The 24661-nt window shown below is 46.1% G+C and overlaps 1 protein-coding gene across 1 annotated transcript in view; it reads right to left on the reverse strand.

Moving 5' to 3' along the window:
* The window catches only part of LOC142571625 (zwei Ig domain protein zig-8-like), a 262564-nt gene that overhangs the window by 204082 nt on the left and 33821 nt on the right, over positions 1 to 24661 (reverse strand). The window lies entirely within an intron of this gene.

A 24661-nucleotide genomic window follows, 5' to 3' on the forward strand; every position in this document is an offset into this window, starting at 1 on the left:
GACGCTACTGATTACGAGCTTTCTGACTCAAGATCTGAAGATTCGGATGCTTTCATACCTGTCAAGCACCGCCGCCCACGACGGACGTCACCGGCATCGTCCTCAAGTGAAGGGACTGTCATATACAACACCATCAAGACTACAACAGTAGCTTTCATTCCCGTCGACGCGATGCTAAGCCTGAATGCTATCTCTCGACAGAAACTTAATGATTTCTTCTTCAAACTTGCCCCTGGACTAATCCAAGAGGTTCGCGTGAACCCCTGGAAAAATGTCATTGCTGTTGACACAACTGATGACAAGATGGTGCAAACTCTACTTGGTTTGTCTGAAATCTGTGGGGTCCACACTCGTCCCTACATACCACAGGGTACAAATATAGCAGCTGGTGTCGTATCTGATGTGGACTTGGATCTCAAAGACGACGTTTTTAAGAACATGATCGTTTGCACGCCACCATGCAAAATAATTAGCGTTCGAAGGCTAGGCTCGTCAAAGTGTATGAAGATACTTTTCGCCTCTGGAAAGCTGCCTAGTCATATAAAGGCTGGACTTGTGCGCTATCCCGTTCGACCTTTCGTACCACGGCCTTTGCAATGCCATAAATGTTTTAAGATTGGTCATGTTCAGGGCTTTTGCACCAGAGATCTGGTCTGTGCCAAATGCGGTGGGAATCACCATGTAGATTCCTGTGAAAGTCAGGCATATCGGTGCCCTAACTGTGATGGTGAACATTTGGCAACAGATAAAGGATGTCCCTCATTGAAGAATGAACTAAAGGCACTAAAAGAGAAAGCCAAAAAGAAGGCAGCAGGAGATGAAAGCTCCCGTCGCCGTAGTGCTGCCCCAGCGACTAGAAAGGCAGCGCGTTCAAAGAGTGACAAAGACACAACGCATCGGAAAGTAGGGGGGCGGAACTTCTGCCTCTCAGACACATCGTGGCCAGCGCTTCCATCGAAATCGTCGGAACAAGTATCTACAAAGACTTCGACCACGGTGGAAAGCACTGCAAACACATTACCTAAACCGGTACCAGCCAACGACGATGTGCAACTTGTCAATCTTCTACAGATGCTTGTCAACGTCATCAGATCTCTAATCGCCGGTCGCCAGACACCAGCAGCGTCAGCAGCAGAGCAACTTTTGGAGGCACTCGTTCCTGTCCTCGACGGCCTTCGCTAGACGTTTTACCGGAAACAATTCCAACAGTTGTCAGCAGCCTCGCCCCTTTGTGCTGCAATGGAATGTCAGGTCGATGCGACCGCGGCACGCGGATTTAGTCCTTCGACTCATCGCTATGAAGACTGCACCAGATGTTATAGCGCTTCAGGAAACTAACGTAAGGAAAGACGAATATCGATTGCCAGGCTTCGTGGGTGTCCACAGTAACACTCGATGCGCGGAACCAGCTTGTGGCTCTTTCCAGTGTGTGGAGGAGGCGCATACGCGCAATGCTTCAAAAGCATCAGTGTACGTTCGTGCTGACTTGGACTTCGCGGTTATTGACACAGACGGCATCTGTGACGATGAGTTGTTTGAGTGTGTAGCTGTTACTGTGAGCCTCAGAGGTGTGTGTACGACGGTGGCAAGCATATACAACAGGCCTACACGTTCTTCCGGTACCTCGCTACTTGAGAGGTTAGTGTCTCGGTGTGGGGCATCGTTTGTGTTATGCGGAGATTTTAATGCCCCCCATCCACGATGGTGTAGCCGTCCCCAAGACAATCGTGGGACAGAGATTAACGAGATCATTATCAAGAATGATCTCCAAAAACTGAATGACGGTTCACCTACATTTATAGGTAGAGGAAAGGAGCATTCCACTATAGACCTTGCGATATCAACGAGAGATGTGTGCTTAGCCTGGTCATGTGAACCCGACCCGTGGGGCTCAGATCACCTACCCATTTGGTTAACACCATCACATACTGCGGGTCGCCAGGATGTCGTTTATACAGTGACTAACTGGGACAAGTTCCGGCAGCTGATCTCAGAGGCACCATCTCAAGACAGCCTATTTAAACTTATGAGTGAGTGCTTACGAAAAGCTGCAGTACAACGACGACGGAGTATCGGCAAACCAAATCCCGATCTAAAGCTTTTGCGGCTCCGCGCATGTCGACGGCGCGCTTATAGACGGGCACAGCGCTCTAAACGACGCACCGACTGGACTATATACAATCGCATTGATGCAGCCATGCGGCGGCATATAAAACAGCTTCGTCGAAAGAGCTGGGAAGCTTTGTGTAGTTCGTTGCACACTGGAAGTGGTTTTGGAAATGTATGGCGCATACTGAAGGCTCTCCGCACTCCTCAAATCTGCAAGAATCCTACGGCTGCATTGAGCATAGCGACTGACCAGTCACCAAAAGTAATAGCGGAAGCATTCGCAGACATTTTCGTCTCTTCTGCATCCAGTGACACCACAATTAGCGACCTTCGTTCTTTGACAAGTCACAGCACCATAACCGCTTCCTACGGTCCAGCCTGCCAGATGGATGAGGCAGATTTCACTCTTGAGGAGCTGCGACACGCGCTGAGCCTCTCCAAACGCCGCACTGCTCCAGGCGAAGATGGTGTTACGTACCAAGCATTGCGGAACGTTGATAACAGTTTCCATGACCGTATATTGGACGAGTATAATGAAGTATGGAGAGCCGGTGTAATCCCTGCTGAATGGAAATCGTCCGTGGTAATACCAATTTTAAAGCCCGGGCGTCCTGCAAGGCACCTAAAGTCCTACCGACCAATATCCCTAACTTCAAATGTCATCAAGTTAATGGAACGAATGGTCTTGTTTCGTTTAGATGTCAGGCTAGAGGAGCTGAATTTTTTCCCTGATGTCATGAGTGGTTTTCGGCGCCGCCGTTCGGCTCTGGACAGCATATCAAACCTTGTCTCAGCACTCGAATTTGCTAAAGAAAACAAGCACTCTGCCTACATGCTCTTCCTAGACATACAGCAAGCTTTCGATTCAGTTCCGCATCAGGCGATTATTTTCGCTCTTGCAACCGCGGGAATTTCGAGTCGTCTGCTACAATTTGTGCATAATTTTCTATCGGAGCGCCGTATGAAAGTGCGTGTCGGAGGAGTAACTAGTGAATACCGAAATGTGAAGTGCGGTGTGCCACAGGGCAGCGTATTATCGCCGCTTTTGTTTAACACCGTACTCGCCGCAATTCCAAGTCGTTTGCCTCGGGACACTGATTTCCCTGTGAGCATAGCTGTCTACGCAGATGACATTGCTCTGTGGATAAGCGGCCCTTCGCACCTTGGTCCGCGGCTTCGTGCAAGTTGCAAAGAGCTATCAACGCTACTTCGGAGTATTTGGGTGAAGTTGGCCTGCTCATATCACCTGCCAAGTCGGCTGCAATAGCATATCACCCTAAACAACGCGCTCGTCGAACAATCAGCCGACTGTATCTTGACGAAACGCCTATAAACTGGGTGCGACAACACCGTTATTTGGGGTTAATTGTGGATGATCGCATCTCTTGGCGTCCTGCCGTTAAATCTGTACGACGCAAATCGCACTCCCTCCTTAAGTATGTGGCCGCCTTGACTGCTCGAGGTGCTGGCTGCGACCAAACAACGGCTCTTCAGGCGTACCAGTCATCTGTGCTCTCAGGCATGCTGTACGCATTACCAATTTTGAACATACCACATAGTTTGATGTCCCAACTGGAGCGAGATCATCGCGTTGCCCTTCGACTAATGCTTGGATTACCTCGTGAGGCGCAATCTATTGCATTACTCACTGAAAGCGCATCAGTTACCCCTGAGGCTGCAAGCAGATCAGAGAGCTCTGTATCATATTGAGCGTCTGCACCGCGCATCGAATGGTCAATCGCTCCTTGATCGTCTCATTAACCGCCCGTTATCTCGAATGGGAAAAATGGCGGCTTTATTTATGAATATCACTACCATTTCTGAACGTGCTGCTTCAGATACTTCTCGGCCTCCAAAAGGTATCACCAAACACGTACTTCCCATTTACCTCACAATCCCTGACATGCACAAAAAGTCTGATATGGCTGTTTCGGCAATATTCCAATTGGCTCAGTCTCACATGTTCGAAAAGTTTCCAGATTATCTTCAAGTTTTCACAGATGCATCTGTACACAACGACGGTCAAGGCGCCTCTGCAGCTTTTTTCTGCCCTTCAACTAACGTACAACGTATATTTCAAATACCTCATCCAGCTTCGTCAACAACTGCAGAACTAGCAGCGATTAATGTTGCATTGAAATACGTGCAAGAGGAGTTAACTACATCGAAAGTTGTCATCTTTACGGACTCCCGTGCTGCCCTTAGCAGGTTACAACGCAGTGAGCTTGATTGCCCACTTGTGCGCAGCATTACTGACTCTGCGAGCAAAATTACATCACGTGAGGTATCTGTCGTCGCTCAATGGATACCTTCACACGTAGGAATCGCCGGAAATGAAGAAGCTGATCGGCTCGCTTCAAGTTGCGCTCATAGCTGTGCCTGCCCAGAAATTCTGTGCAAGCTTGATGACGCTCGTCTCCTGATACGTCGCCACCTACTTAAGCAGCATCCAGATCAGCGTGTCGCAAATGGGGGGTTCCCGCCCCGTGTTCGTGGTCGAGGCTTGCCTCGTCGCGCTAGAGCACAACTGCTCAAGCTGAGGGTTGGTTGCGTGAACGTGCACGAACGTTTATACCGACAAGGGCGTGTGGCAAGTCCATTCTGTGCGTCTTGTGGCTGCTACGAGACACTTCAGCACCTTATATTTGAGTGTCCCGCTTTCAGTGCGCAGCGCATGTCGCTAGTGAGAAACTATCACCTGCTTGGCCTGCCGTGTGCGACACTCGAGGAATGCTTATACCCCAGTGGTTGTGCATCTAAACGTGATCAGGCCCATCGCGCCCTACTAACCTTTCTAGAGCTAACAAACTTAGCTTCACGTTTGTAGCGTGAATGTTCAACATTCTGTAGTAGCGTGACCTTCAGTGACCGGCCCTACTGTGTGTGATCTGTACTGTGTCCTAACGCTTCTTCCTTCGAAGATGGGAAGTGGCGGGTTCAAACACGTTGTAGTGTATATTGTGAACCGACTACCAGTGAAACGGTGATTGCGTGCAGCTATACTTGGGGTCTCATCGTGGAGCGCACAATTAGCCGCGTAGCAAACTAGCCATGAATGTGATTGATAATTGTGGAGGCTGTTCGATGCGGCGTCACTTTAATTCCGGCTGCAGAGTCGAAACTCGGCGGAACAACGTGCTAGTGTACTGTGTTCTACTTTAGTCTTTAGATTTGTCCTGTTGCTCTTCCTTTCCTCTTTCCTCCCTTCCTTCCTATCTTCCATTTCTGTGTTGCTGTCACCTCCCTTCAGAAGAGTAGGCAGGCGTTGTGCCCCTTCCGGTGGCAGTTGCCAGCCTGCTCCTCGCCTTCCTGCTGACAAATGAATCATTTTTCCACCGTTTCCCGGCGGATGCATTTTATTACCATAATTTCTTACATAGAATTCTCTCTAGGCCGCAAGCAGAGTGTCACTGCTGGGAATCTGCCGTCCGCAATATACAAATTCGATACGATGGAGTACGCAGAAGTCGCATTTGAGAGCGTACTATTGCGGTTCCTGCAAAGCGTACATACTTCAGAGCACGCCACATTCAAAACCACGGGAAGCGTTCAGCACATCCCCGAACGAAAGAAGTAAATGGTCGCTTGAAACGAGAACTTCGCTTCCCAAGTTTTTCAAACAATGATGTTCAGCCGTTCACTGGAATGAAAACTAGCCGCGATCGCAGGGACGATGCATAGCGCTCGCTTTTTCCGGTGTGTATCGCATCAGACACCTCGGCACGGGCAGCGCGGCGAAAACTATGCGCGCAGTTCTTCCTCTGTGAAGCACGAAAAGATTCAGCAATACTTATTAGAAACCAAGCATCGGCACCGCACGTTCTAGCTGCCATGTTCTTCAACTTTAATGGACTATTCGCCGTAGGTGCACGAAACAAAGCTGACGCACGAAAAGAAAAAAATCAATTAGCAAATAAAGGCACGCAATGCACCACTGCACTGCAGTGCCTCTCTTGCCGGAAAGAGTGCGGCCTGTTGGCTGGCTCCGGTCGGCATTTATTAAATCGACGGTGCCGCGAACGTAGGCGCCACGCTATGGCGCGAGCGGGTTCTAGCGGGACCATTGTGCAGCAGCCGATGCGATGCTTGCCGCCAACCCAGCGCACCGCTCGTCTGGGATGAGAAGATGAGAAAGGGGCTCCTCGCTCGCTGCTGCGGCACCCTTTTGAATCACAGACAAAAGAATGCGAATGAGTCGTCGCCGATTCAGGAGGCTGCGGCCAGCTTGAAAGCTCGGGTTTGGAACATGGCGGCGTAGAAAAAAAAAGCGGTGCGCGAGGAATGGGACGAAAAGAGCGCGTAAACAAAAGGAATTTCCCCTCGCGCTGATACGACGCGTGGGCATAGGTGAGCGAGAGAACAGCCAAGAAAGCAAGCAGACAAGACGAACATGATTATAGCAGGGGGAGTCGTCACCGACAGAGTACAACCTAGTAGCTGCTATTCATCTCACAAAAGACAGGGTAGGTGCACGCGCGCATATCACGTCCTCATCTCAGTCACCGCGCATGCGTGAAGAAGAGCGGCTTGCTCCTTGCATGCGGGAAAAGGGTTGTAGAAATGCAAGTGCGGTGGTGACAGAGGGGGGAGGGAGATAGAGAGTACAGGCGCACGATGGCTGTCTTTAGACCAAGGTCAATTCTAATGGTCGCGAATGCAAAACTGAAACGCCGTTCCGTGCGATTGAAGCGCGACTACACCTCGCGGGGCAAAACACTAGTTGACGAAAATTATGCATCAATTATGTGACCAATATAAACATTGGAAAAGTACAAACAATGTCATTACAATAAGAAAATGCGAAATCACAGGCTGTTTGCTTGCAGCCACGAATAATTATGAGTACGAAATTGTGCAGGCGTTCTAAAGTTTGCTCGCCGCGATGCATACTGAGTGTGCAGAGATTGAATTAACGTATTTAAGACTGTAACGTCGTCAAAGCTCGCTTATGCGTAGCCATAAAAAAGAATGGCAACATATATACTACTGATCTTAATATACTGGATTAGTATATTTATTTTTAACCGTCCTTTCCCGCTCTGAGGCGACAGTATTGTGCTGACCCTGGCTCGGGGTGCAATTTACGAAGGCCTACTCATTCCGCATTGGAACGGGGGATACGTCCATGTGCTACTCTTTTGGAACCACCGAAACGATTGAACACATCCTATGCATCTGTCCCCAATACGACGTCAAGCGCAAAGTTCTCCGGACAGCATTGAACCAGCTGGACTACAGACCATTTTCGGAATGAAGATCCTTGGACCATTGTCGTACTCGTCGATAGCACAGAAAGCCACGAAAGCGTTGTTGAAATACCTCAAGTCGACAGGTCTTGGCAACCGTGTGTAGACTCGGTGCGAACCTTCAAGTGTGCCTGAAACTCTATCTCCTCTCTGTCTCTCTTCGTCCCCATACCCCTACCGTCAGTGTAGGGTAGCAAATCGAACGCGCGTCTGGTTAACCTCCCTGCCTTTCCTGTCTTCTAGTTATCTCTCCCTCTCTCCGTTTCACTAAAGAATATGATTTAGTTATGTCTTCAGTACCAGATAAAAGTTACAGCTGGCACGCGCGCTGTGTTAGTGAAGGTTAAGGTGTGCTTTTTGTGAATTATTTCAATGTAGCGTAGTTTTTATCTTGACAACGAAATAACAGATGTGCATTGGTACTAAGAGCACATGCATGTGGTGCTTCAATATCTGCATGAAACAGTTGCTCTTAATTCATGCAAAACTTGCAAGGCTCACCTGTGTAACGTCTGCCGTTATAGAGCGAGGTCTATAAATACAGATGGGGGGCCTCGTAATCTATCGGGACGCGATGTTGTGGCGAATGTTCTCATTTACACTTCATTTGTACAGTTCTCTCTCTTTTTTTTTTTTTTTTTTTTTGCTCTTCGGGTGCGATCTGATGTGAGCAGGCGCAGTAGACGACTTGGCTCAACAAGCCCCGAACTGAAAACGTTCACTTTTTCCCACCGAGAAGTTTGCACCGCGAAATATAGATGGCGTTGCCATGCCTCCACAAACCGCCATTGCAGGACGTATGGCCTTCTACGTGAGCTTCGCAACCATACCTTGGTCTAGACTACGCGCGTGGCGGTGAACATACGGTTGATTTTGCACAAGACACGATGCTCCGTGCTGGTTTGCTAGCACGGAGGCAAGGAAGGTACCATGTTCGTGCTCTCTATCCGGCCTTGTTTCCCATCGAATCGCGTTTGGTCGGTCGAACCCCGAGACTCATTAAAAATTTAGAACAGGCCTCAGCGCCACTTAAGGACTTCGGAGACCGCAGGACGTTGTTTCTGCGTTGTGTTTGCATCGAAAGTATCTCGCCCATGGCAAAGACATTATATATTTGCTTTGTCCTTTTTTCTCATCGTTTCTTTCCAGTTAACCAGTGAAGGATTCCGTGAGCCATAAGCCTGCGCGTATAGAGACTGACTTTAACGTTATTTAATAGCTTAAAATGTTAAGACTGAGAGATGGAGTGCAACACAATAGCGTATTTTACATTTGGGGTGGTTTTCTTATTTGTGCTTTCTCACCAGTGCACTGCGCGAGGTTTACTTCAAAAACTCAGTTTACTTTGAAACCGAACCTTAACGTTTCTGTGACCTTAAGACGTGCACGTCCCCACTTTTTTCGAGCTAGAAAAATGTTTCCATTGCATCGGAGAAGCGAGTGTCTTTCAGCTAAGTTTATTCTTCCGCTTTAAACCTTCCGTATGCCCACTTGTGACTGAATTATTCATTTCTTTGGCATTAAGATTCTGCCTAGCAAATAATACTACATAAAGTACAAACATGCTTTCATGCACAGAAACCACGCTTTTGCTCTAGGGCTTTCGCTTGCTCGCGAGACAAAGGTATTATTCACGAACCCTGTCGACTTTTTTGGTTGACCCAACATTCGCAAAGCCGCACCAGGCTTTTTGTTTCCCTCTTTTTCTTCACCAAAAGGGCCAACGTTGGCAATGCTCGCTCGCTTCGAGTCTCCCTTTTTTTCGTTTTTTTTTTTTATGGGGCCGAGTTCGGTGAGCCAATCTTTAGGCATCCGGCCAGACGCAGCTGCGCCCTTGTTAGCCAGTCCGAGTGCAACAGAAGCGCGCGACTACGAAACCGCAAAGCCTGCACGTCGTATCCCTAGAATTGTGCAGCATTGATGGGGCTGGGGATAGACTCAACCGATCAGGTGCAATGATTAACAGCTTAAAAAGACGTCTAAGTAAACTTGTCGGTGCACGATACCTATAATGCCTAACATTGCTAGGACGACACGCAAAAGAAGGAAAAAAAAAAGAAACGACGAGAGCAAATGCAGTCTTTAAATTATTTTGCTTTCATTGTTCACCGTAATCTTGCGTAACCATGTTTACTGCCATTTGCATTTTGTTGGTTAGTGTGTAACCCATTCTATTTGTAGCTTTCAGTGTGCAAAGGGTTTAAAATTAAAAGCAACCTGGCACCGAATCCGCAAACAATTTTTTTTCCAAGTGTTCTTGCCATTTCTCTGCCGCTCTCCTTGAGATATCCCGCATCAAGGTTGGCTGGAATTTTTCCTTACGAACGGAGAAGTTGTCAGTACGGACCCAGACGCAGTAAATAACAGAAAGCACGTCTACGCGTATAGGCTCCTATCTGTGCCGTTTTACTCGTCGCTAAAGCCCTTTCCACAAGCAACCCTAGGCCATACATTTTCCACTCATCTTGTATTCAAGCAACCAAGGGCCTTATTAAGTACCTATTGGTTCTAACTTGCGATTTTCTTATCGTCTTTGACACCGAACGTCTGATGGCGCCAATAACAACAGCAAAGCGGCTTCAGAGCCCTTGAAAAAGAACGAAAAAACCCAAAATGCAATAGGTCGATACAAAATACGGCCCTGGAAGTTTGCCACGTGGCTGCTGCTCGTCCGCTGGCTAACCACAATGACATGTTATCCGAGATGCAAGGGTCCTTTGCAGGAACTGGGGCCGAATTCGGAGAACGTTTCGTTCGTAAGTGCTTCTTGGCATTGGCAGGCCGCCTGCTCTAATAATATGGCCAGCATCATGGTAGACTGGCATCTGCTCTTGCGAACAATTTTAGCGTAAGTGGTTTTTCGTGACTACTGACAGTGGTCTTGCTGCGATGGCGAGGAGGCGGGATACAACCAAAGCGATACGTAAAATCGACAACACTGCACAGTATTAGCCGGGCCAAGCGCGAAGCCTGTGAGACAGAGCGCAAAGAAGGGAAAATAAAGGAATAAGCTAAAACCGGTGGACAAGGAGGTAAGGGAAGAAGAGAGAGGAGGGGGTTGCGAGGGAGGCAGGCGTCCGGCAGCAGCAGCGGCGGCTGGCTGGCATTCAGCTCTGCAACTGTGTTGCCAGTGGCGGCGAACGGAAAGAGAGATCCAATTTCTTGTTCTCCGCGTCGTTCCCGAATGCAGCTTCTCTGTTGCGAAAACAGCGCTCTGATGCCACGAGCAACGGGCGCACTAGCTTCTCTCTAATCACTTGCGACCGCAGCCTGCACTGCGCGCCTAAGTATAAAGCGGTATAACGCTGGTACTTGCAGATCGTGGTCGTCGTGTGTGCTGTAAAGCTCCGTGACAATAATGAAGCACTTTCACGACACGGCTGATTAACAGAGGTTGTGTTTGTTATCGAGCTAAAACGTGACATATCGTTGATTGTTATGGTGTTTGGTGCGGCGTAAAAGAAGGGTGGGCCTCGCTTATTCTTCGTAGATGTTCCGCGCTTGATTGCAGCAGCACAAGAGTTCATCATCTGTTTTTGGTTTGAGACGTTGCAGCGACGTGTACTTCACTTGATGCAGTAGGTATGAGGATATTATTGATGCGAAAGCATCAAATGGCTCATTGCGCGAAAAAGCCAGCGTCCGGCGTCTGTAGCAGTGAAACGGCGCCTAAACATGGTAATAAATGCTTTTGAAGAAAGACAAATTGTGCTTCGAATTTATATCGTTTCTCGAAAGCGTTTGATGTAATCAACCACCGTGTGTTACCACATAAATTAAACCATTATGGGATTAGAGGAATTTGTCTGTCGGTAATAGAATCCTATCTGAAACACCGTATGCAAATGGTAGTCATTAACCACACGTCACCCAGCTGACAACGTATTTTGTCTGAAGTCCCACAGTGTTGTATTTTCGGTCATTTCTTGTTCAGTATCTATATTAATGTCATATTTCTTGCACCCTTTCGTTTCACTTTAACAGCTTACGCTGATGTTCTCACAACGCTACTAGCCGGTAAAGATGAACATGATTGATCTATGCAAGGAAACAAGTTTCTTGAATACTTACGCGTACGGTTTGAAAGCAATTGTTTAAAAGTGAATGCCAAGAAAAGCAATGCTACAATTTTCCGTCCAAAGAATAAACTTGCCCGAACAAATTTCGACCTAATATGGGGCAGCAGTAAGATCAAAATCGTGCTAGCTGTCAAATGCCTTGCTGTGGTGTTTAACAAAACCCTAAGCATATAGATAACGGACGAAGAAAAATGAACCTTATTAACGGTGCCTTGTGCCGGTATAGATACACTCTGCCAATGAAGGTAAAGGTTCTTATCTATAACACGTATTTACTTCCGATTATTAGTTACTGCGTAAGTGATTGGGGTACAACAACAAAACAAAATACACAGTAGCTAGCAGCTGCCCAAAAGCGGGCAGTCAGGTTAATTGCATATCTGCCATGAAATTCCCATACTCACCCGTACTTTAAACAGTTTGGTGTTCGAGGGATTAATGCTTCGCGTCCATTCAAATTATTGCGTACGTACAAAAATGCAGTTACAACAAATAACGAACCTATACTAACAGCGTTGAACCTCCATCATTACACACCCGCGTACAACGTATGACATCGCTTGCCTTGGCGTCTACCTTTTTGCCGTACCCTACATCGCAAACAATCCTCATCATACAGTGTGTCTCATTATTTAACATACTTGCTGAAAATAAGGTATGTTTAGAAGATACATCCAGAAATCAGCTGTCATCCATGCTTTTGGATTTTTAAACTACTCCTCCTACATTTTAAGTAGGCATGAGTTATTATATAGTAAGATGCTTAGGCTGGCATTATGTATTCAGTTTACTCTTCTTTTGTAGTGTATATAATTGCGCTATATATTGAATTTCGACTGAGAAATGTTGCATGTAAATCTTGCATATGCCCACCCATTGCTGTTCATGTGTACACGGGGCACTGGGTGCACCCTCAAGCTGCCTTTAGCAGCTTTTCGCTCAGTGTCCCCTCTTCCCTCCCTGCTACGGCACCACGTCACGAGCGCACCTCAACGGAGCAGAGCGGGCGAAAGGGAACACCTGGTGCGCCAGTAGCGCCGGGTGTTGTGCGAGGGGAACGGGCGTTGCCGCGACTCCAGATCAGCCTCAGTCTCGCTGTCGGAAGCCATACGTTCCTTGACCGCGCGAACTCTCGCCTTCATTCTAACTGCGGCTTATGGTCAAATCAAAACGCGCCAAGCTTCTCAACGCGCTCGCTCGCCCGCGAAGAGCTAACTCGAAGAACCGCACAACGGCATTCAATTGGACGAGAATGCTTTTGCTTTCACAACTCATCAGAAGTGCTTAGGCATCCTCGGATTTCTTTTCAGTTACAAGAAAGAATATTAATATTCTTTTGTGAGAGTGGTCGTTCAGATAATGTATGCAGTATACACCCAAGAAAAAATAATATATATGTGCTAAGTAGTGTTTAAAGTAGTATTTAAAAAAATTTATGGCTCTCGCGTAATCGAGATTCGACGTAGGCATGAAATGACAATAGGCAAAGCAGTTTAGTTGGAGATGTTAATAGCCCAGTCTTAAATGGGTGTAGTGTATGTTCGCAACGACACACCCCACCACACCACACCCAACCACGCCATACTGTGCCCTGATCCATATGGATGCTGCCCAGCTAGAACAAAAGAAAAAACGGCTGAAGGCGGCACGACAGGCAGCGAAAGACGCCAGGTAGACAGAGTGCGCTGCCCAGCTAGAAGATGAAAAGCGCCTGAAGGAGGCGACACAAAACCCGCGCCGCGGAACTCACGGACCGCTGGCCTTCAAAAGAGCGAAGGCAACCCTGTCTGAGCGGCAAAAAAAATGAGAATGAAGTGTATGGCGCCCTGTATCTTCCGCTTGAGCGCCGCTATTGCAAATGATAAATAACACTTCAGCGTACTAGAAGTTGCAGCTTGAGTGATATTGTGAACAAACATTACGAGAAACTCTGAGGCAATATTTTTTGTAACTTGTTTGGGCAGTAACTAGCGTATGTAATACGATCCTGTACAAATGGTTGGGTGCCATAGATCGCATTTTCTTAAGTTTTGATTGATTGCCTGGGTGATCTCGTTTTGATCTCGCAACTTGCCCGGAGTACATCTGATCTACTTGGTCATGAGTACCCGGGTAGGCCACTGCTCCTTTACTGGCTGGGCCATTACCGTCGAACGCTTATGCCACAGAGTACAGGCAACTTGCTTCCGACAGCGGTAACGACAGCACCGCACTATGCGATGGCTTCGCATTTGCAAAGCCAGCTTGTACTATTAAGAATTGCAAAGTGGCGTGCGACACCCGTTTCAAGGCTTTGTGAAACGTTGTGTGAGACAGCTGCGCTTCCCATGGACAGCTACTACTTCAAACACATGGACAGCCGCGCTTTCACCTGATTTGCCCTCTCAGGTGAATGATTTTCTTTGGCAATGTCAGTTGGGTATTTTACCTATGAGAGAAAGGCTCGAATGCCGGCATATAATAGCGAATGATAAATGCATACATTGCGCACAAACAGAGACCAACACGCATTTAGTGAAGGAGTGTGTTGTAGCGCGCACCTTCTGAAAGCTAGTTGCAACGATGCTTGGAATATCCATTCTGAGGGCACCACAGCGCCGAGATCGGTTTGCGAGTCTCGTCTACTAAAGGGCTAGCTACGTTTCGTGGTGATTCCGCAACATTGCAGAACGATTTCGGCAGTCAAATAGAGCAATGTACGCAAACTACGGGTGATAGTATGGGGTCATCGAGAAGAACAATTATTCAAACTCAGTGAAGCGGAGTTTCTTTACCGCTGGTCTACGCGGTACCTAACCGTCTCTTCCTACAGCCAAAATGACGCTCAAATTCTGTTTACCTGAGTTGAGAATTTATTTGTTTGTGCCCCTGCCGTCATGCATGAATTCGAGGCTTACAATAATGCCTTTGCATGGACGCAGTAATGATGTTTTGTCGTTGTTGTTGTGTGTGGAAAAGCCAGTGTCACGCAGACACCATTTGCTATTTCATTGGCTGATCTGTTTTGTTTATATGAAGTATGATGTATTACATGCGCTCAGGCATGTACTGAGGGAGGGGGGCGCTCCTGCCCCAAACTTAAGTGGCATACTCCCCCCCCGCCCCATCCCCGCCCACGCCACCACTCCTCGCAAACCTTTTTAAAGCGCCGACAAATCAATATATTTGGCAGTCAACATTTTGCAGCCTTTTACAGCGAAAGCTGTGTATGACTAACCTACCGTAGTTTTTTCGGCGTCCGTCAACAGAAAAAAAAATCATCACGTGGGCCGATCTTGGTGATAGTGCAAAAATGGTCCAAGCTCAATGCCACGTACACCTGTGGGCTCGGGAACCTGTAACGCGTCCTTCGGTATCTTCGGGATGGGCCCACGTATGGGGGGTGTTTAACGCCTGCTTCACCTTTGCCGCGGGTCGGCGCGGCATCACACTACCATCGGGACCGGTCCACGTGCGGGGGCCCTTAACGCCTGCTTAACCTCCGGCGGGGGTCGGCCCGGTGTTGCATTGGCAGTGGCGACTACCCCGGTGTGCCTCGCTTTACGCCTGCTATTTCCTTTGGTGCAGGTTGTCTCTGCGCAGCTGCAATTGTGCGCCACGTCAGCATCGGCCGACACCACGGGACCTGACACGTACTCGGCACGCATGGATAACAGGAGGCGCGGCACTCTTCGGCGGCGCTGATATCTGCAACAAAGGCCTGACGTCACCCATTCCAGAGCTACAAAAGGAGCCTCCTTTCGCTTACTGCATTCACTTGCCCGTGGCGACGGCGACGACCGCGGTGTCCATCGCCTTACGCCTGCTATTTCCTTTGGTGCAGGATATTAAGGTTTTCTCTCCTTTTTCTTTGTTTCTTCTTTTTTTTCATTGCTGCTGCCAAGTATGTGGCTCGGCTTGCTTGTGTGACGATGTCAAAAGGATTTGCGAAAGCGAAAGACGAAATCCTTCAGAAACTAAAAGATGAACTCAAGATAGAATTGAAATCGTCGCGCGAAGCGTACGAGAGAGACCTTCGCAATGAAATTCGTGATCTGAAGAATGAGCAGCGAAACATGACACAGAGCATCGAATTCGCGCATAGAGAAATAGACGACTTAAAGAAGAGATTTGAAGCTAAAGTAGCAAAAAACACTCCGCTTTCGAAAGAAAACCAGGCAATCAATGCAAAGTACGTTTCCTTGGAAAGAAAGAACGGCGAACTTCAGAACCAGATAGTCCATCTTGAAGAGTATTCTAGGAATTCCAGTCTTGAAATACAGGGAGTTGTTAAGACAGAAAATGAAAGTGTTGTTGCCATATTGTCCACTATAGGAGATGGTATCGAAGAACCAATCAGTGAGTGCGATATCGAGACTTGTCATCGCGTCCCCACACGTAATCTAAATAAAACTAACATTATCGTGCAATTCAAGCCCCAGTCTAAGCGCGACATGACATTAAAGAAATCGTGAAAAGCCCCCCTTACTTATGACAGCCTAGGACTTGGCAGCTCACGTCCTATCTATGTAAATGAGCATCTTTGTCCTACATTAAAGGGACTTCTCAGTGTGGCTATCAGGCGTAAGAAGGACTGCCAGTGGAGATCCGTGTGGACCCATAATGGAAGGATTTTTACAAGGCAGTCAGAAACTTCTAGTGCCAACTCGTGAAGACGACCTCAATAAGATAACATCGGTGTAATTAGCATCCGCTTTCTGCGTACAGTTTAAGCTTTCAAAATGCGCTACCACGATTTTCCGTTGCCCCATGAAAATCTTGCAGGTTCTTCTATGTACAGTTCTGTTTTGCATATTAACACACGCTCTGCTCTCGCTAAGCATGGCCAGGTTGCCTATCTCCTAGACGAATTCTCTTTTCAATATAGTATTTTAAGGCGCACTGAAACATGGTATTACAACGGGTGTGCAATGCTCCATCTTAATGGATACAAAAACTTTTTTATCAATGGCAGTAGTCGTAGGGGCGGTGGCGTCACTATTTATGTTAAAGCTTCAAAAGGATATGAAGCAATAGCAGAATATACATGCATTACAAAGGGTTACGAGGTACTAACACTGAAACGGAACGCTGACGTCATTAGTGTCGTTTATCGCCCGCCAAATGGGAATTTTGGGCACTTTATTAACTTTGAAAACTTCTTACAATTTGTTTCCACAAATAGTTCGAAACTCATTTGTGGTGGAGACTTTAATATAAATACCCTTGAAGCTGGCACCTGCGCTCAAGATTTCAATAACACCGTTTCTTCCACAGACTTTGTGAACATAATCACTACGCCGACACGCATCACTGTACTAACTTCATCGACACCTGCTTTGTTTATTACCAACACGGAAACTAGAGTCGCTGATGCAGGAACAATAGCCTCTGACATAAGTGACCACTGCCCGATCTTCATGATTGTCTTCCCCCCCAAAGTTCATAAAGATAGTTGAAGGGACGCAATTACAGTGCAGTATGTATCAGACGATGCTTTCCTTTTATTTAAGCGTGACCTCAGCGCTCAGGATGGCTATTTGATATTCGGAATAAAAAACGTGAATGATGAATATTCTAAGTTCATTGAAATTTTTCAGCGAATATACGCTATACATTTTCTTTTTACAACTTTCAAACCATCAAAAAGAATAAGAAAACCTTGGGTCACTCCTGCCCATAGGAAAGCTATTAATAAGAAAAATCGATTATTTCAAACCTTTTTACGTACAAGAGCACCGTCTGACTGGAAAGATTTTAAAAGTTTCAGAAATAAAATTAACGCCGAGCTTAGGTCGGCAAAGTTAGGATATTATCAGCGGTTGTTTTCAGATATAAAGAAACAGCAACCTGACGCCGCATGGAAAGTGCCATACAGGGTTCTCGGTCTCGAAAGTGAAACAGAAACACCCTTAAAGTTCACGCACAATAACCGTGAAATAGTTGATCAGGCGCTTGTTGATCATTTTAACCAAGCGTTTCTAAAAAACGCTTTTCCAGATAGTAACCTACAGGTTATCAGACCGTCAAGCAATTGCCCTGCTAAGAGCTTTGCTCTGCATGATATAAGTGAAGTTGAAGTTTATCGAACATTTCTAAGTCTAAAGACAGGCAAGGCTTTAGATATAGATAACCTACAAATAAAGCCCATAAAACATGTTATCGAATGCATTACACCTGCACTCGCTCACATATTCAATCTCGCTATGCAATTAGGTCAAATTCCTGACGCACTGAAACGATCCAAGGTAACAGCCATTTACGAAGGGGGCAATAAAAATGAGACAAAATATTACAGGCCAATATTTGTGATACCAATTTTTTCTAAAGGCTTAGAAGAGATACTGTTTCCTCGGCTTACTAACTTCTTTGACGAAATAAATCTTCTTTCCGACGTGCAGTTTGGTTTTAGAAAAGGACGGTCTAGTGAAACAGCTTTATTAACTCTCTTTTTAAAGAAAGTGTTCTACAAAAGATTGAAAATAAACATATAACTCTCGGTCTTTTCGTAGAATACAGTAGGGCATTCGATTCACTTGACCATTACATACTTATGCTAAAGCTCTCGGACTACGGGGTTCGTGGTAAGCAGCTTGAAATATTTCGTTCGTACTTACCCAACAGGACTCAGTGTGCGTACATTGGTAATTACCACTCATCTCCCCTTCATATAAAATGTGGTGTGTCCCAAGGCAGTGTTTTAGGTCCTCTTTTGTTTAACGTATATATAAACTATATTGTCCGTATTGACACAAGCTCAAAATTTATCATATATGCCGATGATAGGACTATCCTACTCTCTGGAACTGATGAAGCCGATCTAGCGTTAAGATGTAATCACGTCCTTGAGAAGCTCGTATTTTGGTCAAATTCTAACTGCCACAAAATTAACCTAGCTAAAACCAAGACACTTTTTTTCCGTGCAAAAAATAAACTAATTAATTTAGACAAGGATATATACTGCGACGGGCACAGGATTGAAATCGTCAATTAACATAAAATTATCGCAGTAACATTTAGCTCGAATCCCACATGGGATTCGCATGTTGACAACTTATGCAAAAAACTTTCAATAACCACAGGAGCTCTATCGCGTTGCCGCGCAATTCTCCCAGTGGAAGAAAAAAAAAACAAATTTATTTTGCATTGTTTGCTTTCCATATTACTATAGTCTCGTATGGTTGACCACTACACAAAGGAATATTACCAGGATTTGTTTATTACAAAAGAAAGTTGTTCGCAATATCGCAAATATTGACTATTTAGCTTCCACAGAAAATTATTTTATGTTGTACATTATGAAAAAAAGAATACAACATATGTATGTATTCCGTGTTTTGCGTTCATTCTATGTGTCTTCACCCCCTTTTAAAAACATTATTAACACAATAACACTGCTTCAGCAATATACCAATCTTCGTACACGTTGTCTTGACTTTTAAATAATACCAAGTTTCTGAACTTTTTACAAACTGCTGTCTTTGAACTATAATCTTCCGTTAATCCGCAATAAATACAAAGATAGAGCGAAGCCCACACTATAGCATTACTTCATCAGCTCTTTGTTTAAAAAAAATCATACCTACCACTATTGTCGTGAAGCTACATACATTAATAATTTTTTAAAAGAAGGTAAATCCTCCTGTGTCTGCTTGTATTTCACACTGTAGTGTTTTAGAATGTGATATCTTTTCCTGGTATATTATATGTGTTTGTGTGTATGCATATGTGAATTCATGTATCTATATACATATGTTATTTCTTCCCTTTTTTCATTACGTTCGACTTATATATATATATATATATATATATATATATATATATATATATATATATATATATATATATATCTTTTCTTCTGTATATAAGCATTTTTTTCATTTCTCGCAATATATCTATATCTCGTATTGCGCATTCTTATAGTGTAGTCTTATTCTGATGAACTCCTTTATTTATGTTTAACGGTTCTACATGCACGTCGAGGTCAAGCCCTGCCTTGAATATGGTGTCCGGGCCTCTGTCAAGCTGCAGACCGCAGCTTTTAGCCCTGTCAACCACAAAACTTGTTTTGGAAAAATAAAGAATTTGAATTTGAATTATCTTCGGGATCGGCCCACGTATAGGGAGTGCTTAACGCCTGCTTCACCTCGATTGGGGGTCAGCCTGGTGTTGCATCTTCGGGCGTACCCCCGGCGCAGGTGAAGCACTTTGCTTTTCACTTGGGAGCTTTGACTGTCATCAGTTTTCGCTGTCATTGTGTCTTCACAGAGTGGAATGGCTGTCAACTTTTTCACTCGTTTTTGATGTTGGTAGTTATCGGCATCTCCTGGGGTCTGAAGTCCCGTTTTCTCGTCGATTCGGGGCCCGCGCGATTAACTCGAGATGAGTTCAGTTGTCACCATCTATTCAACGATCACACGCATCGCTGTTGCTTCGTTAGTTCAATATTCCTTGTTTAGACTGATCCAGGGACCAGGAAAGGGATTCGGTTCCTATTCAGCTGGTCTGTATGCTCGTGCAACGAGTTGCGGCCGGAGAAAACGCGAGTTGCGTTTTGCGTTGCTCTTGGCAGTGTTCTTCCTGCGCTCCTTTCATGCACGAGTCCATGTGATGTGGCTCCTTGTTTGCCAAGCAAAGGAGAGGTATATCTCACAGGCGTACCTGTGAGATAAACCTCATTTCCATTCTCTTTTGCGATTTTATGTGTCTTTATGGTGATAGGGTGGGCATTATTCGCATTTGTGCTAGTAAAAGTACCTCCTCTCCCCTCATTTGAATAGAAAGTTACCTTGAGTTGCCGCCACCCCCCGAAAAAAAATCCTGGGTACGTGCCTGCATGCGCTATACCTTATATTTTACTTTACGTTCGTACCACAGTTGTAAGCGTGCCTACGGCTGAATAAATTTCTTGGTCAACTTAAACACCAATGGGAAAAGGTATGCGACAGCATGCAGGGACAACTGGGTGTAGCTAAAACGTGGAATCTCCTCTGATATCTTATGGACCCGGATAAGAGTAAATACGAACAGAGGAAATGCCTCAATAAGATCACTCACCAATACCAGGGCACGAACGACGAGCTCCGAACAGAGCTCAGAACCCGGTACATAGGCACAAATGCACAAATCCTCCAGAAGCCATACACTGGTCCGGAGAATCTTAACCTAGACGCACCCATCCTAGAGGCTGAAGTACGAGCCGTCTTGCTGAAACTCCGAACTAAATCTGCACCAGGCCCCGATGGCATAACAAATAAGACACTCCGAAATCTAGACGACGTATCTATCACTGCCCTAACAGAGTACTTCAACCGCTGTTGGGAAACAGGTTCTATCCCCTCGCAAAGGAAGCATGCCCAAATAATATTCATACCTAAACATGGTAAGCGACTACAGCTCGAGAACTTACGCGCGATTTCTCTGACCTCATGCGTAGGGAAACTCATGGAGCACTTATACTTAACCGCCTCCACAATTTTGCGGAGGACAACAACTTATTCCCGAACACCATAATTGGCTTTCGTCCAAAACTTTCCACGCAAGACATCATGCTTCAGCTTAAACATCAAGTTAAGGACCGCATATCCAAGAATGGTACCCGGGCTGTCCTGGGCCTTGATCTTACAAAGGCATTTGACAACGTAGCGCATCACGCTATACTAGAGAATCTGCAGTACCTAGGTGTGGGCCAGAGGACCTACAACTACATCAAAGATTTCCTCAACCACCGCACAGCGGAACTAAGAATAGGACAACTACAATCGGACAAGATCCCTCTTGGAAGTCCTGGCACACCGCAGGGATCAGTCTTATCCCCATTTCTCTTTAATTTAACAATGATCCGATTACCGGAACAACTTAATCAGATTCCAGATCTACACCACAGTCTCTATGCGGACGACATCATCCTGTGGGTGGTTAAAGGTAGCGATGGAGATATAGAAACCACGCCACAACAAGCTGTAGACACAGTTGAAAAGTACGTGACCGACAAAGGCCTCGCCTGCTCCCCGCAAAAATCAGAACTATTCCTACTCAGAGCCCCTACAAACTGCAAATCCGACACTGCACCACCCCCAGAAATCACTGTGCGAGCCGGAGGAGGCGCGATCCCGGTGGTGACCACCATCCGTGTACTAGGCCTCTTCATGCAAGCTCACGCGCGCAATGGCAACACAATTCATAAACTGGAAGCATGCGTTCAGCAGACGATGCGACTCATTTCAAGAATTTCCAACTGACACTCTGGCATGAAAGAAGCCAACCTCATAAGGTTGGTACAAGCCTTCGTTCTCAGCCGCATCACCTTCATCACCCCGTACCTCTGTCTCAAAGCGGCTGAAAGAGAGAAAGTAGAGGGAATTATCCGGCGGGCCTATAAACAGGCTCTTGGGCTACCTATAAGAACGGCCAACGCTAAATTGCTAGCCCTAGGTGTGCACAACACCCTCGATGAACTTGTGGAAGCGCACCTTATTCTCAATACGAAAGGCTAGCTCAGTGTGCTGCCGGGCGAAACATCCTCCAGAATCTCGGCATCAACTACGAGTCGATGCAAAACATTAAAGTAGACATTCCTCACAATCAGAGGCGCCATCTCAAAATTAATCCACTCCCTAAAAACATGCACCCCGAATTCCACAAGGAAAGGAGGGCCGAGCGGTCCAAAGGCCTACATAAGAAATTGCACGCCTTCAAAGACGTGGTCTATGTCGACGCAGCAGAATACATAGAACGCAACTGTATGTGCCTTGCAGTGGTGGACTCCTCAGGTCAAATACGCGCTGGTGGTTCAATCCGTACCAGAAGCTCTGAAACAGCGGAAGAGGCGGCTATCGCTCTGGCAATAGCATCCACACATTGTCATTACATTATTAGCGATTCCAAAGCAGCAGTACGCAATATTGCGAAAGGTCGGGTCTCGGCTCCCGTAAAACACATAGTAGACACCAACCAACACCCACGACCAATCCAGATCATTTGGGCACCAGCACACTCCTCCCTACCCGGCAACGATGCCGCCCACACTGCACTCGAGGACTCGCCACTCCGAGCACCTGGACGGCTCACGCTAGGATCAGAGAGGGATCGCATGGCCAGTTACCAGGAAATAACTCAGCACTACAAGGTAGCCAGGGCAGTGTACCCGCAAGCATACAAATCGCTTAACAAGCGACAAGAAGTAGCTTGGAGACGACTTCAGACAAACACCTATCCCAACCCCGTAGCCTATCACTACTACTACCCGGACCAATACCCTAATACATGTAAGCATTGTAAGAAAAAAGCGGATCTGTTCCATATTATGTGGTCGTGCCCAGCCTAAAATCACACAAATCACGAAATAACAAATAATGAGCAGTGGGAGGCCGTGTTGCTCAGCTCCGACCCTGACCTGCAGGCCAAGGTCACCAAGAGAGCTGAAGAAGCCGCCCGGGCCCAGGGGCTCGTGGCTGCCTAACAACAAGGTCATCCGTCAATACCTTGTTTTCAAATAAAGTCTTTACTCGCTCACTTGGTCAACTTGCCCGGATATTCTCGTTTGAGTGCCCGGATAACGGCTCCGGCTTTTGGTTCAAGGTCACTTGAAGGTCGCCGACAACGGGAGCTAAAAGCAATTCATGCTTAAAATTGAGCTGTTTACTAATGCAACATTTGTAACGTTAGTTTGTACGTACGTCTAGCTTCTGCCTTTTAATGAATGACGTTTCTTTTACTGCTACTTATGCACAAGATTGACTTACCCACATTTTTAATTGCCGATGTTGTAAGGTTCTGTTATGTCATAGTTACGTAATGCTATGCATATATGTCCATGCTTTCTTCAACAAGATATTATCTTTACAGGACTGGAATATATTGGGTCCCTCGATGACGTGCCCTACCTGTCTGGTTCTCGTATGACTGCAGCCTTCTTTTTCTTTGAAATGCTTCTAAGACTGCGTTGGGAAGTACCAGGACAATAACTCACTTTTTTAATGAAAAGGGATAGCAGGTGATTAAAACATCTCCGGCGGGTAATCTTATATGAGGAACTTGGGGCTTTAGAGTGATCTTTTATTATATGTCACAAAATGGGCAGTAATATTAAAGCTAGCAGAGTAATTTAGTATGACGACAAAGATCAGTAAAATATAAACTTACATTGGGGTAGCAAAACATCGAACACAGTCTTAAGATACTGCACTCTTTGAAGAGTTCATCTTTGAAGCATCCTGGCTCATAACAGCGTCGTATCGAAGAAAAATGCAAATATTCAGCAGTGCGCCGCAACCGTTCTTTGTTCATGTTTTTCATTTAATTTCTTCTGTGAGAAGGCACGCACTGTACTTAATTTACGCCCACCAATGCGCAATTTTCTTTCTTAATCTTAGAAATTTCTGGACATGGATAAATAATTTTCAGACCACTTTTCTACAAGGCGCATTACTTGCCGGAACCAAAAAGCGCGAGGCAAGTTCGCCTTTAAAAATATATGTGTCACACCGCTTGCAACTCATATTCTATACTTTCCTTGAAGGCCGCCGTTTACATTAGGCCCGCAAATTACTCATTAATTACGGTGCAGAGAATCGCGCCCTGCAATACGCGGCGAACCCAGACAACATTTCGGTGACCGGAGCACCCGCTTCTCATGCACCAGACTGTGCAGCGCTACTGGGTGACACGGTTCCTGGTAATAGGCGTCTGCTAAAACGTGCAGCGGAGAAAGGCCTCTGGCAATGAAAGGGTGAAGCCCGGCTAACGATAGTATGCGATGTAAGGACAGATCTGAACTATAGCGTCTTCCCGCACGCCAGAGGTCTTTCTTCTTTCATCTGTCTCGGGCCTCAGGCATTTGTCACTACGGTTGAAAGGGAGAAGAGGCAGCGGCAAGGCCTTCCATATCACTAGGCCCGCACCTAAGACCTGCCTCTTTCAACGGTAATGTCCGTCTCAGCTGAGTCTCCCTGCTCTACTTTTTCGCTTCTTCTATGCGTTCCTTTTTCTTTCCTTTTCTTGCTTTTCGATGCTCCTATTTCTTATTATTACATTTCTTTCCGCATTCGTCCAGTAGTTTGGTCTGGCAGTGCTCATGCGATAAACAAGAAACGAAACGCTGTCTGTCGATAGTTATATTCCTTTTAAGTATTGTGTTTTCTCTGTCTGCGTTCTTCCGTTCATGTTAGCATGCATGTGCCATTTTTCGCTTTATGTATGTGCGTGTATCTGTGGGTCCCGGCTCCGAGGCCCCTGGATCCAAAAGCG

Source organism: Dermacentor variabilis, chromosome 2, assembly GCF_050947875.1.
Source record: "Dermacentor variabilis isolate Ectoservices chromosome 2, ASM5094787v1, whole genome shotgun sequence".
Lineage (NCBI taxonomy): Eukaryota > Metazoa > Arthropoda > Arachnida > Ixodida > Ixodidae > Dermacentor > Dermacentor variabilis.